Source organism: Hevea brasiliensis, chromosome 15 (genome assembly GCF_030052815.1).
Source record: "Hevea brasiliensis isolate MT/VB/25A 57/8 chromosome 15, ASM3005281v1, whole genome shotgun sequence".
Lineage (NCBI taxonomy): Eukaryota > Viridiplantae > Streptophyta > Magnoliopsida > Malpighiales > Euphorbiaceae > Hevea > Hevea brasiliensis.
This window is the reverse complement of record NC_079507.1, coordinates 44,869,907-44,882,242: the sequence shown is the minus strand read 5'-3', so window position 1 is coordinate 44,882,242 and position 12,336 is coordinate 44,869,907.

Here is a 12,336-nt window from a genome sequence, read left to right as displayed (position 1 = left end):
TAAATCTATCTGTCTCCTGCCAGAACTTGAAACATCAAGAACAATTAAATGAACATAGGATTTTATCTCGATTTACTTAGAGGAACAGATTCCATCTTGATCAACACCTACCTCCAGATATAACTAGTAGGAGCCAACACATGCCCATATACCCATACATAGTACAAGTATGAAAGATCAAACTCAAACTACCTATATACAAGATAATCTGTATATCTCGTGTCTAAAGATTATATGCATCGATATGATTTATGACAAAACATTGACAAGAGTAAACTCCATGTGCTTGTCATAAGCGCCACCGGTTCGGCCTACTTATCATTTATAAGTGCCTATCATGTTTGTTATATGGCATGAGACTCACCATTCCATCTTATTTATATCTCATATAAATAACTTGGGAACAAACATGAATACAATCTTTCCGATAAGTCATGTCCTTATTATGAAGTATCCTCGATTGTGAACCTATTTATGATACTTCGTGCTAGAAATATTGTCACTCATATTCTTAACAACTTAAGAATAATATTTCTAACAAAATATCAATGGACCTTTTCTATTACACATAAATATATTATGTAAACGTAATAGTGGAAATGCCTTTATTAATAAAAATATGTACAAGATACATACTAAATGATATGCTCTAGGGCATATTACTAACAATCTCCCACTAGCACTAGAGCCATTCATTACAATATCTTAGACCCATCTTCTCAAGATGTCAGTCTAATCGAGATTATGACAAAGGCTTAGTGAATGGATCAGCTGGTTTTTTAGCTGATGTTATATTTTCTGCATGGCTATATCGCCTTGCCCAACTATATCCCTGATAATATGGTAGTGCCTTTCTATGTGTTTGGATTTTGGGTGAGACCTTAGTTCCTTAGCTCGCATGATCGCTCCATTGTTGTCACAAGGTAGTGGAACCGCTGACTTAATGGAAGGAACTACTATAAGTTCTCATACGAACTTCTTTATCCAAACTTCCTTTGTAGCATCCGATGCAACAATATACTCACCTCGTGAGTGGAATCGCAATCGTGCTCGCTTGGAACTCTTCCAACCGATCGCACCTCCATTACAAATGAACACATATCCAGAGGTAGACTTTTTATCATCGATATCTAAGTGGAAATCAGAATCAGTATAACCATCCAATTGCAAGTCTCCACCTCCATAAATCAAGAATAAATCCTAAGTTCTTCTTAAGTACTTAAGAATATTCTGATACCTATCCAAAGGTTCCAAACCTGATTGGATTGATACCGCTAGTCAAACTAACAAAGATATGCGATATCCGCCTAGTACACAACATTGCATACATTAAACTTCCAATAGCCAAGCATATGGAATCTCGCCATCTTATCTCTTTCTTCGTGTCTTTGGAGACATCTCTTTAGAAAGGTGGATACCATGTCTCACTGGTAACAATCCTCTCTTGGAATCAAGCATGTTAAACCTCTTTAACACCTTTTCCAAGTATAGACTTTGGGATAAACCATTATTCTTTTCGCTCTATCTCTATAGATGCGAATCCCAAGAATATAGTTTGCCTCCCCTAAGTCTTTCATGGAGAATGTATTTGACAACCATACCTTTATAGTCCAACATACCGTATCATTACCCATCAACAGTATGTCATCCACATATAAGACAAGGAAAGTGATAGCACTGTCACTAACCTTCTTATATACACATGGCTCATCCTCATTTTTGATAAAACCAAAAGATTTAATGGCTTCATCAAAACGGATGTTCCAACTCCTAGAAGCTTGTTTCAACCAATAAATGGATCGCTTTAGCTTGCATACCTTGGAACCATCTTGGGATTCAAATCCCTTAGGTTGTTCCATGAAAATGTTTACTTCAATGTATCCATTGAGAAAAGTCGCTTTGACATCCATCCGCCAAATCTCATAATCATAGTATGCACTATTGCTAATAAAATCCTAATTGATTTAAGCATGGCAACAAAGTAGAAAGTCTCCTCATAGTCTATTCCTTGCCTTTGGCGAAACCCTTTCGCTACTAGCCTTGCCTTATAGGTCTCTACCTTTCCATCGTAACCAATTTTCTTATTGAAAACCCATTTGTTCCTATAGGTACAATACCTTCGTGGGTCAACAAGATCTCAAACTTGATTCTTATACATGGAATCAATCTCGATTTCATAGCATCAATCCATTTTGAAGAGTCTATATCCGATATAGCTTTTTCATAGGTAAGTGGATCATCTCCATGATCTACTTCTTCATGAGTAGACAACTCTTGTTCTTCTTCATGAAGAAAACCATATCTCACCGTGGGTGAGATACCCGGTTGTTCTACGAGGAACAAATTGTAGATGTTTCATCAATGGGTATAGGTTGACTAGATGGATCTATATCCATCTGATGCTGGTTGGTCGAATTCTCCAATTCTAACTCTATTTGCCTTCCTTTGCCTTCTTCTTGAACAAACCGTTGTTCAAGAAATGTGGCATCTCTACTTATCACAACCTTTGTGAAGTAGGCAAATAAAAATAATATCCAAAACTATCTTTTGGATATCCAACAAATCGACCTCTTCTCGATCCGGTCTCCAATTTATCGTTGTTTAGCTTTTTGATATAAGTCGACAACCCCAAATCTTAACATGCTTAAGACTTGGTTTTCTTCCATGCCATATCTCATAAGGTGTGGAAGAAACTGATTTTGATGGAATCCTATTCGAATATATAAAGTCGATTCTAATGCAAATCCCAAAAGGAGATTGGCATATCAAGATAGCTCATCATACTACGTACCATATCCAATAGGTACGATTTCTCCTTCAGATACACCATTCACCGTATGCGTTCTGGAGGAGTCACCGAGAAACAATACCATGCTCTCTCAAGTATTCATCAAATTCAAGATTTCAAATATTCACCTCCACGATCCGATCAAGAGCTTTAATACTTTTTCCTGTTTGATTTTCTACTTGATTTAAATTCCTTAAACTTTTCAAAGGATTCATGTTTGTATTTCATCAAATACAAATACCCAAACCTTGATTTATCATCGAAAGGTAATAAAATAATGAAAGCCCTCTAGCCATTTCTTTAAACGACCACATACATCACTATGTATTAGTTCCAAAATATTTTCACTCTTAGCCCTTGTCCAACAAAGGGTGATCTAGTCATTTTGCCTTGAAGGCAAGATTCACAAGTTGGAGTAGGCTCAGACCCCAATGAGGATAGAATCCTCATTTTCTCCAATTTTGCAATCCTATCTTCTCGCAACATGACATAACCTTAAGTGCCAAATATATTTTGAACTTGAGTTGGTTTTCACCATGGCATTGTATTCTTTTAGATTGCTATACTCGCCGGTGGAAACACTTTCTTCGGCAATGGAAACACTTTCCTATTGGCAATGGATACACTTTCTCGCCGGTGGAAACACTTTCCTTTGCCTTTATCGCCTTTAGTCTTCCTTTTCTCGCTTAGCTATTTTCTTGAAGGACCAGAACTGAGGTTTCTTTTTCTTATTGCCCTTCTTCTTGTTGGACTTACCAGCATAATAAGATTCAACCAAAGCTACCTCTTTTCCTTTCTTGCCTTGCATATTCATTTGGGCAATAACCAGTATGTTGAGTAATTCAGCTAAGGTGCATTCCTGTTTAGTCATATGGAATTTTGTCACAAAATTCCCAAAAGACTCGTGAAGGGATCAAGGATCAAATCCGTTTGTAGTTGGAAATCCATGTTGAAGTCAAGATGTTCCAACCGCTCAATCACCGAATCATCTTGTGGACATGATCCCCAACATTCTGTCCCTCGGACATCCTCATACGGAATAGCTGTCTAGATATCTCATACCTAGCATTCGTCTTTGTGCTCACCATACAACTCTTGTAGGTGAAGGAGGATCTCACTCGCACTGCATGTTCTCATGTTGCTTCAGAACTCATTACTCATGGAAGCAAGCATGTAACACTTAGCTCTCATATCATGCTCCTTCCACTTGTCCAAAGTTTCATGTTCCTCTTGTGTGGCCTCCGGAGGTAAGGGACCAGAACATTTGAATCTAGAACATATCCTATATGTTCAAGGTTCAGGACAAGTTTCAAATTTCTTAGCCAATCGCATGATTAGGTCTGTCACAACTGTTGTGATCAAGTATGCTTGCAAGGATATTGGATGGTGGTGGTTGTTTTGTGCTCATTTTTATCGTAAAATTAATGCAGAAAATAACCAGATTAATTAGTAAATGTATTATGTAATTAACCAAAATGATTATGGTCTTTTAATCAAATTGGTCCTCCCACTAACTTAGCGAATCCTACACTTCCAAAGTAGAAACGGAAATCCTAGTTGGATGGATTTCTAGTGGGTGATTGAATTCTTATAATTCTATTGATCATCCTCAGGTACATCCATTATTGGAATTACAATAAACTATAAGTGAGCAACTCCTTGCCCATCACATCTCATGTGAGGTTCAATCCTTTACCTAGCCCCTAATGCTCAAAATCTCAGTACATCCATTATTGACTTATCTTGCATTAGTTAAGTTGATCCCATTGAGCCAGTAATTATGCAAATAATTTTAATGTCCTCAGGTACATCCAATATTGGCCACCAAACCATTTACATATTTACAACATCTCATGCTTAACAATTATTCTTAAGAAAATCTCTTAAATTAATTGCATCTCATGCAACTACTTAAAATTTCTTAAAATAATTGCCCCAATGGAGGGCTTATGTTATAATTACTTTAATTATAGCATTTCCAACTTAATCATTTGTTTGGAAGATTTTATAGCCATCCTAATTACTATTAAGGTCTCACTTTGCACATTATCCATTTAGCATGCATATATCATATAATTGCATACATTCCCATACATCTCATGCATTCATGGATAAGCAGTAAATATGGTATGATCATGGACTTTCTAAGGGATTCAATTCTGAGCCACCAAGAATTGAATCAGGGCATTCCTAGGTGCATTTCATTCATTCATTTTACAAGAGTTGCTGAAGGAGTACATAATCAACACTTGATCTTGAATTCCTCCCACTGGTCCCACCAATGCTCTTGACCTCCTTGAACTTCTTGCAATCCAATATTACATAGTAATCCTTGGCATACCAAGGCGAATTTACAAGAACTTAAATAAATGAAATTACAACCCAAAAATATTACAAACTTAATAATATATGCCCAAAATAAATTAAAATAAATTAATTTACAATCCCAAAGAAACATAAAAGAAATAAATCCAATCACATTGGTCTTTTATAGTCCATGATCATCCATCATGCATATCACTATTTAACAATTAAATAAAACATACATACTTATATTAAATTGAATATCTCATATTCAACTTAAAAATCCAGATTTAAATATGATTCAAATAAATTTAAAAATTCAGATTTGAATCTCATTCAAACAAATTTAAAAATTCAGATTTGAATCACATTCAAACAACTTCAAAAATTCAGATTTGAATCACATTCAAACATTTTTTAAAAAATCAGATTTGAATCACATTCAAATATTTTTTAAAAAATCAGATCTGAATTTTATTGTATCAATTTTAAAAAATCAAATTTAAATATGATTCAAACAACTTTAAAAATTCAGATTTGAATCACATTCAAACAACTTTTAAAATTCAGATTTGAATCACATTCAAACAATTTTTAAAATTCTGATTTGAATCATAATTTAATTGTGTGATTAAAACAACTAATTAAACACTTTAATTAGTCAAAGAATAGGCCTTAGATCATACAACAATTGCAGAATTAAAAGCCAAACCTTGAACCACCCAAGGAACCATTGTTGCCCCCACCATTGGTGGCTTCACCATGTGTGACGCCACATCTCATGATCCAACCAGCAATGAATCTCTTGATCTCATGATCAAACACACAATTAAATTATATAATCAACAATCAAAATGGCAAATATAGTGGCTCTGATACCAATTGTAGGCAGGCGTGAAAAACACAAGATTATACCATTGAATTCAAAAATTTTCACCTAGGGTCACAAGCACCATGCAAGATTTATTTTTATCTATTTGATTTCAATGATAAACAACATATTAAAACTCTTTTAATATGTTTTTGGATCTGTATTTGCCATTTAAGATTTTAAAATTAATCAGATTAATTTTAGAACCCTAGATTAAATCAAGAACGATTACACTAACCTCTTGATGTGCTGCAGCGTGTCTGCGCCTTTGAGATTCGTCTTCAGGACACGGATGTTGTCCCTCTAGCTTGTCCACACCAAGAACACCTATGGCAGCCCTTGAACAGCTTCTAAAGCCTTTTCTATTAATTAGAAATTCAAGTTCTGCCTTTTAAGAGATTAGAGATGCAAGCAGACACTAGAAACAATTTCTAGTGTTCTTAATTCAAGAGATTGATGGCTAATCTCTTTGAATTGATGAGAGATGAAGAGAAATAGCTGGAGAGGCTCAAAGTGGCGTGACATATGAGAGGAGAGGCTGCTGGTTGTGTTTTCTTTTCATAACCCCACTTAAATAGCTAGGTTAACACATTAAACCCTAGCCACATGTCACCTTTTGATTAGCTCTAGGTTTAAGTGACCCAATCACATTGTGCCAAGTGTCAAACCTATATTTAATCTTGATTTTAATCATCTTACATGATTAAAATTATTTGGCAAGCTTATGTGTTATGCCATGTGTCACCATCTCATGGTGCCACGTGTCACACTGTGAAATGACCAAAATGCCCCTGTGTCTTAATTTTGAGTTCTTAACCCAAAATAATTATTTTCTTCTTCTAATTAATTTATATCAAATATAAATTAATTAATTAATCTCTATTAATTAATTTCTCATCAATTAAATTCATATTTAAACACTTTAAATATAAATTTAATTTATACTACACATCCAATAATCTAGATTTGGTTTCAAGTCATGCTAGGGACTTTGCAATTTTATTACAAACCAAATCTATTTAATTAATCAATTAAACTCTTTAATTAATTAATTAAATCATATTTTAAATAGGTGATAACTTGTGTATGTGTGTGACTTACTAGGCTCATCACTAATTGGCAATGAGACATGATATCAACTCTTAATATCATCAGAACTCTTTCTTACCATAAATGATTTCTCTAAATCATTTTATGAACCTCATAGACCATGGTTAACACCTAGCATAGCATGCCATGGCCACCCAATTAGTAATAAGGTTTACCTTAAATGAACCTATAATCATATGTTACCATGCACTAAAATCTCTCTGTTACAAAATCCCAACTCAAGCTGGAGTCATGTTTTATGTCAAACTCCATTTGCTATGAATATTATGTTCTCTTTTAATTCCAGTTCTTGATTAAAAGATTTTTCTCATCAGAAACTCTTTTCTGAATAAATCTATCTGTCCTGGCCAGGAACTTGAAACATCAAGAACAATTAAATGAACATAGGATTTTATCTCTATTTACTTAGAGGAACAGATTCCATCTTGATCAACACCTACCTCCATATATAACTAGTAGGAGCCAACACATGCCCATATACCCATACATAGTACAAGTATGAAAGCAGTATCAAACTCAAACTACCTATATACAAGATAACTGTGCTATCTCATGTCTAAAGATTATATGCACTGATATGATTTATGACAAAACATTGACAAGAGTAAACTCCATGTGCTTGTCATAAGCGTCACTGGTTCGGCCTACTTATCATTTATAAGTGCCTATCATGTTTGTTATATGGCATGAGACTCACCATTCCATCTTATTTATATCTCATATAAATAACTTGGGAACAAACATGAATACAATCTTTCTGGATAAGTCATGTCCTTATTATGAAGTATCCTCGATTGTGAACCTATTTATGATACTTCGTGCTAGAAATATTGTCACTCATATTCTTAACAACTTAAGAATAATATTTCTAACAAAATATCAATGGACCTTTTCTATTACACATAAATATATTATGTAAACGGAAAAGTGGAAATGCCTTTATTAATAAAAATATGTACAAGATACATACTAAATGATATGCTCTAGGGCATATTACTAACATTCTAATGCCATGGGAACCTCAATGACCCTTCTCTGGAGTCCCAAAAATTATTTTATAATTTTTCCCCCGGGTCTAGGGCTCCTCGTTGCGAGAACCGCAACTTACCTCTGGTTACCCATCGCTTGGGCATCGGCTCATTTGACTTAGTTGCATTTTATTTCTAAAATTTTTTCTAAATTTTTCTTATTAATATTTGAGTTAATTATGGTCCCTCACTTTGATTTAAATATTTTTCCGGACGTTCTAGCTGTCCGGACCGACACCGATCACCGGAACAGTAGAATGTACGGAGTTGCTACAGGGAGGGTGTTACAGTTATACTGATTCTGATTTCCAATCAGATATCGATGATAGAAAGTCTACCTCTGGATATGTGTTCATTTGTAATGGAGGTGCAGTCAGTTGGAAGAGTTCCAAACAGAGCACGACTGCAGATTCCACTAATGAGACTGAGTATATTACTGCATCAGATGCTGCAAAGAAACCTGTTTGGATAAAGAAGTTTGTGACAGAACTTGCATTAGTTTCTTCCATTGAGTCAGCAGTTCCACTACACTGTGACAACAATGGAGTAGTCATACAGGCTAAGGAACTAAGGTCTCACCAAAAATCCAAACACATAGAAAGAAGCTACCATATTATCAGTGAAATAGTTGGGCAAGGCAATGTAGCCATGCAGAAAATAGCATCAGCTGAAAAACCAGCTGATCCATTCACTAAGCCTATGTCATAGACTTAGCTAGACCGTCATCTTAAGAAGATGGGTCTAAGATATTGTAACGAATGGCTCTAGTGCTAGTGGGAGATTGTTAGTAGTATGCCCTAGAGCTTATCATTTAATATGTATCTTGTACATATTTTTATTAATAAAAGGCATTTCCACTTTTCAGTTTACATAATATATTTATGTGTAATAGAAAAGGTCCATTGATATTTTATTAGAAATTCTATTCTTAAGTTGTTAAGAATATGAGTGACAATATTTCTAGTACAAAGTATTATAAATAGGTTCACAATCGAGGATACTTCATAATAAGGACATGACTTATCCAGAAAGATTGTATTCATGTTTGTTACTAAGTTATTTATATGAGATATAAATAAGATGGAATGGTGAGTCTCATGCCATATAGCAAACATGATAGGCACTTATAAATGATAAGCAGGCCGAACCAGTGACACTTATGACAAGCACATGGAGTTTACTCTTGTCAATGTTTTGTCATAAATCATATCAGTGCATATAATCTTTAGACCTGAGATAGCACAGTTATCTTGTATATAGGTAGTTTGAGTTTGATACTGCTTTCATACTTGTACTGTGTATGGGTATATGGACATGTGTTGGCTCCTACTAGTTATATATAGAGGTAGGTGTTGATCAAGATGGAATCTGCTCCTCTAAGTAAATAGAGATAAAATCCTATGTTCATTTAATTGTTCTTGATGTTTCAAGTTCTTAGCTAGGACAGATAGATTTATTCAGAAAAGAGTTTCTGATGAGAAAATCTTTTTAATCAAGAATTGGAATTAAAAGAGAACATAATATTCATAGCAAATGGAGTTTGACATAAACCATGACTCCAGCTTGAGTTGGGATTTTGTAACAGAGAGATTCCAGTGCATTGTAACATATGATTATCGGTTCATTTAAGGTAAACCTTATTACTAATTGGGTGGCCATGGCATACTATGCTAGGTGTTAACCATGGTCTATGAGGTGCATAAAATGATTTAGAGAAATCATTTATGGTAAGAAAGAGTTCTGATGATATTAAGAGTTGATATCATATCTCATTGCCAATTAGTGATGAGCCTAGTAAGTCACACACATGCACAAGTTATCACTTAATTAAATATGATTTAATTAATTAATTAAAGAGTTTAATTGATTAATTAAATAGGTTTGGTTTGCAATTAGATTGCAAAGTCCCTTGCATGACTTGAAACCAAATCTAGATTATTGGATGTATAGTATAAGTTAAATTTATATTTAAAGTGTTTAAATATGAATTTAATTAATGAGAAATTAATTAATAGAGATTAATTAATTAATTTATATTTGATATAAATTGATTAGAAGAAGAGAAATAATTATTTTGGGTTAAGAACTCAAAATTAAGACACGCCATTTTAAAGCTCTCCCTCTCTTCCTCTTCATCTCTCATCAATTCAAAGAGATTAGCCATCAATCTCTTGAATTGAAAATACTAGAAATTATTTCTAGTGTTCTGTTTACATCTCTAATCTCTTAAAGGGCAGAACTTGAATTTATAATTAATAGAAAAAAGCTTTAGAAGCTGTTCAAGGGCTCCCATAGGTATTCTTGGTGTGAACAAGCTAGAGGGACAACATTTGGTGTCCTGAAGATGAATCTCAAAGGCGCAAATACGTTGCAGCGCATCAAGAGGTTAATGTAATCGTTCTTGATTTAATCTAGGGTTCTAAAATTAATCTGACTAATTTTAAAATCTTAAATGGCATATACAGATCCAAAAAACATATTAAAAGAGTTTTAATATGTTGTTTATCATTGAAATCAAATAGATAAAAATAAATCTTGCATGATGCATGTGACCCTAGGTGAAAATTTTTGAATTCAATGGTATAAACTTGTGTTTTTCATGCTTTCGTTCCTTCATTTACAAGATAACTGTGCTATTTCAAGCTAAAGATTATATACATTGATATGATTTATGACAATACATTGATAAGAGTAAACTTCAAGTGCTTGTCATAAGTGTCACTGGTTCAGCCTACTTATCATGTATAAGTGCCTATCATGTTTGTTATATGGCATGAGACTCACCATTCCATCTTGCTTATATCTCATATAAATAAGTTGGAAACAAACATAAATACAATTTTTCTGGATAAGTCATGTCCTTATTATGAAGTATCCTCGATTGTGAACCTATTTATAATACTTTGTACTAGAAATACTGTCACTCATATTCTTAATAACTTAAGAATAGAATTTCTAACAAAATATCAATGGACCTTTTCTATTACACATAAATATATTATGTAAATAGAAAAGTGGAAATGCCTTTTATTAATAAAAATGTGTACAAGATACATACTAAATGATATGCTCTAGGGCATACTACTAACAATCTCCCACTAGCACAAGAGCCATTCATTACAATATCTTAGACCCATCTTCTCAGGATGTCGGTCTAGCTAAGTTTGTGACATAGGCTTAGTGAATAGATTAGCTGGATTTTCAGCTGATGCTATTTTCTGCATGGCTACATCGCCTCGCCCAACTATTTCTCTGATAATGTGGTAGCGCCTTTCTATGTGTTTGGATTTCTGGTGAGACCTTGGTTCCTTAGCCTGTATGACTGCTCCATTGTTGTCACAGTGTAGTGGAACTACTGACTCAATGGAAGGAACTACTACAAGTTCTGTCACGAACTTGTTTATTCAAACAACTTCCTTTACAGCATCTGATGCAGCAATATACTTAGCCTCTGTAGTGGAATCTGCAGTCGTGCTCTGATTGGAACTCTTCCAACTGACTGCACCTCCATTACAAATGAACACATACCCAGATGTAGACTTTCTATCATCGATATCTGATTGGAAATCAAAATCAGTATAACCATCCAATTGCAAGTCTCCACCTCTATAGATCAAGAATAAATCCTTAGTTCTTCTCAAGTACTTAAGGATATTCTTGACAGCTATCCAGTGTTCCAAACCTAGATTGGATTGATACCTGCTAGTCAAACTATCAGCATATGGGATATCCGATCTAGTACACAACATTGCATACATTAAACTTCCAATAGTCGAAGCATATGGAATCCTGGCCATTTTATCTCTTTCTTCAAGTGTCTTTGGAGACATCTCTTTAGAAAGATGGATACCATGTCTCACTGGTAACAATCCTCTCTTAGAATCAAGCATGTTAAACCTCTTTAACACCTTTTCCATGTATAGACTTTAGGATAAACCAATTATTCTTTTTGCTATATCTCTATAGATGTTAATCCCAAGAATATAGGTTGCCTCCCCTAAGTCTTTCATGGAGAATGTATTTAACAATCATACCTTTACAGTTGTCAACATACCTGTGTCATTACCCATCAATAGTATATCATCCACATATAAGATAAGGAAAGTGATAGCACTGTCACTAACCTTCTTATATACACATGGCTCATCCTCGTTTTTGATAAAACCAAATGATTTAATGGCTTTATCAAAACGGATGTTCCAACTCCTCGAAGTTTGCTTCAACCCATAAATGGA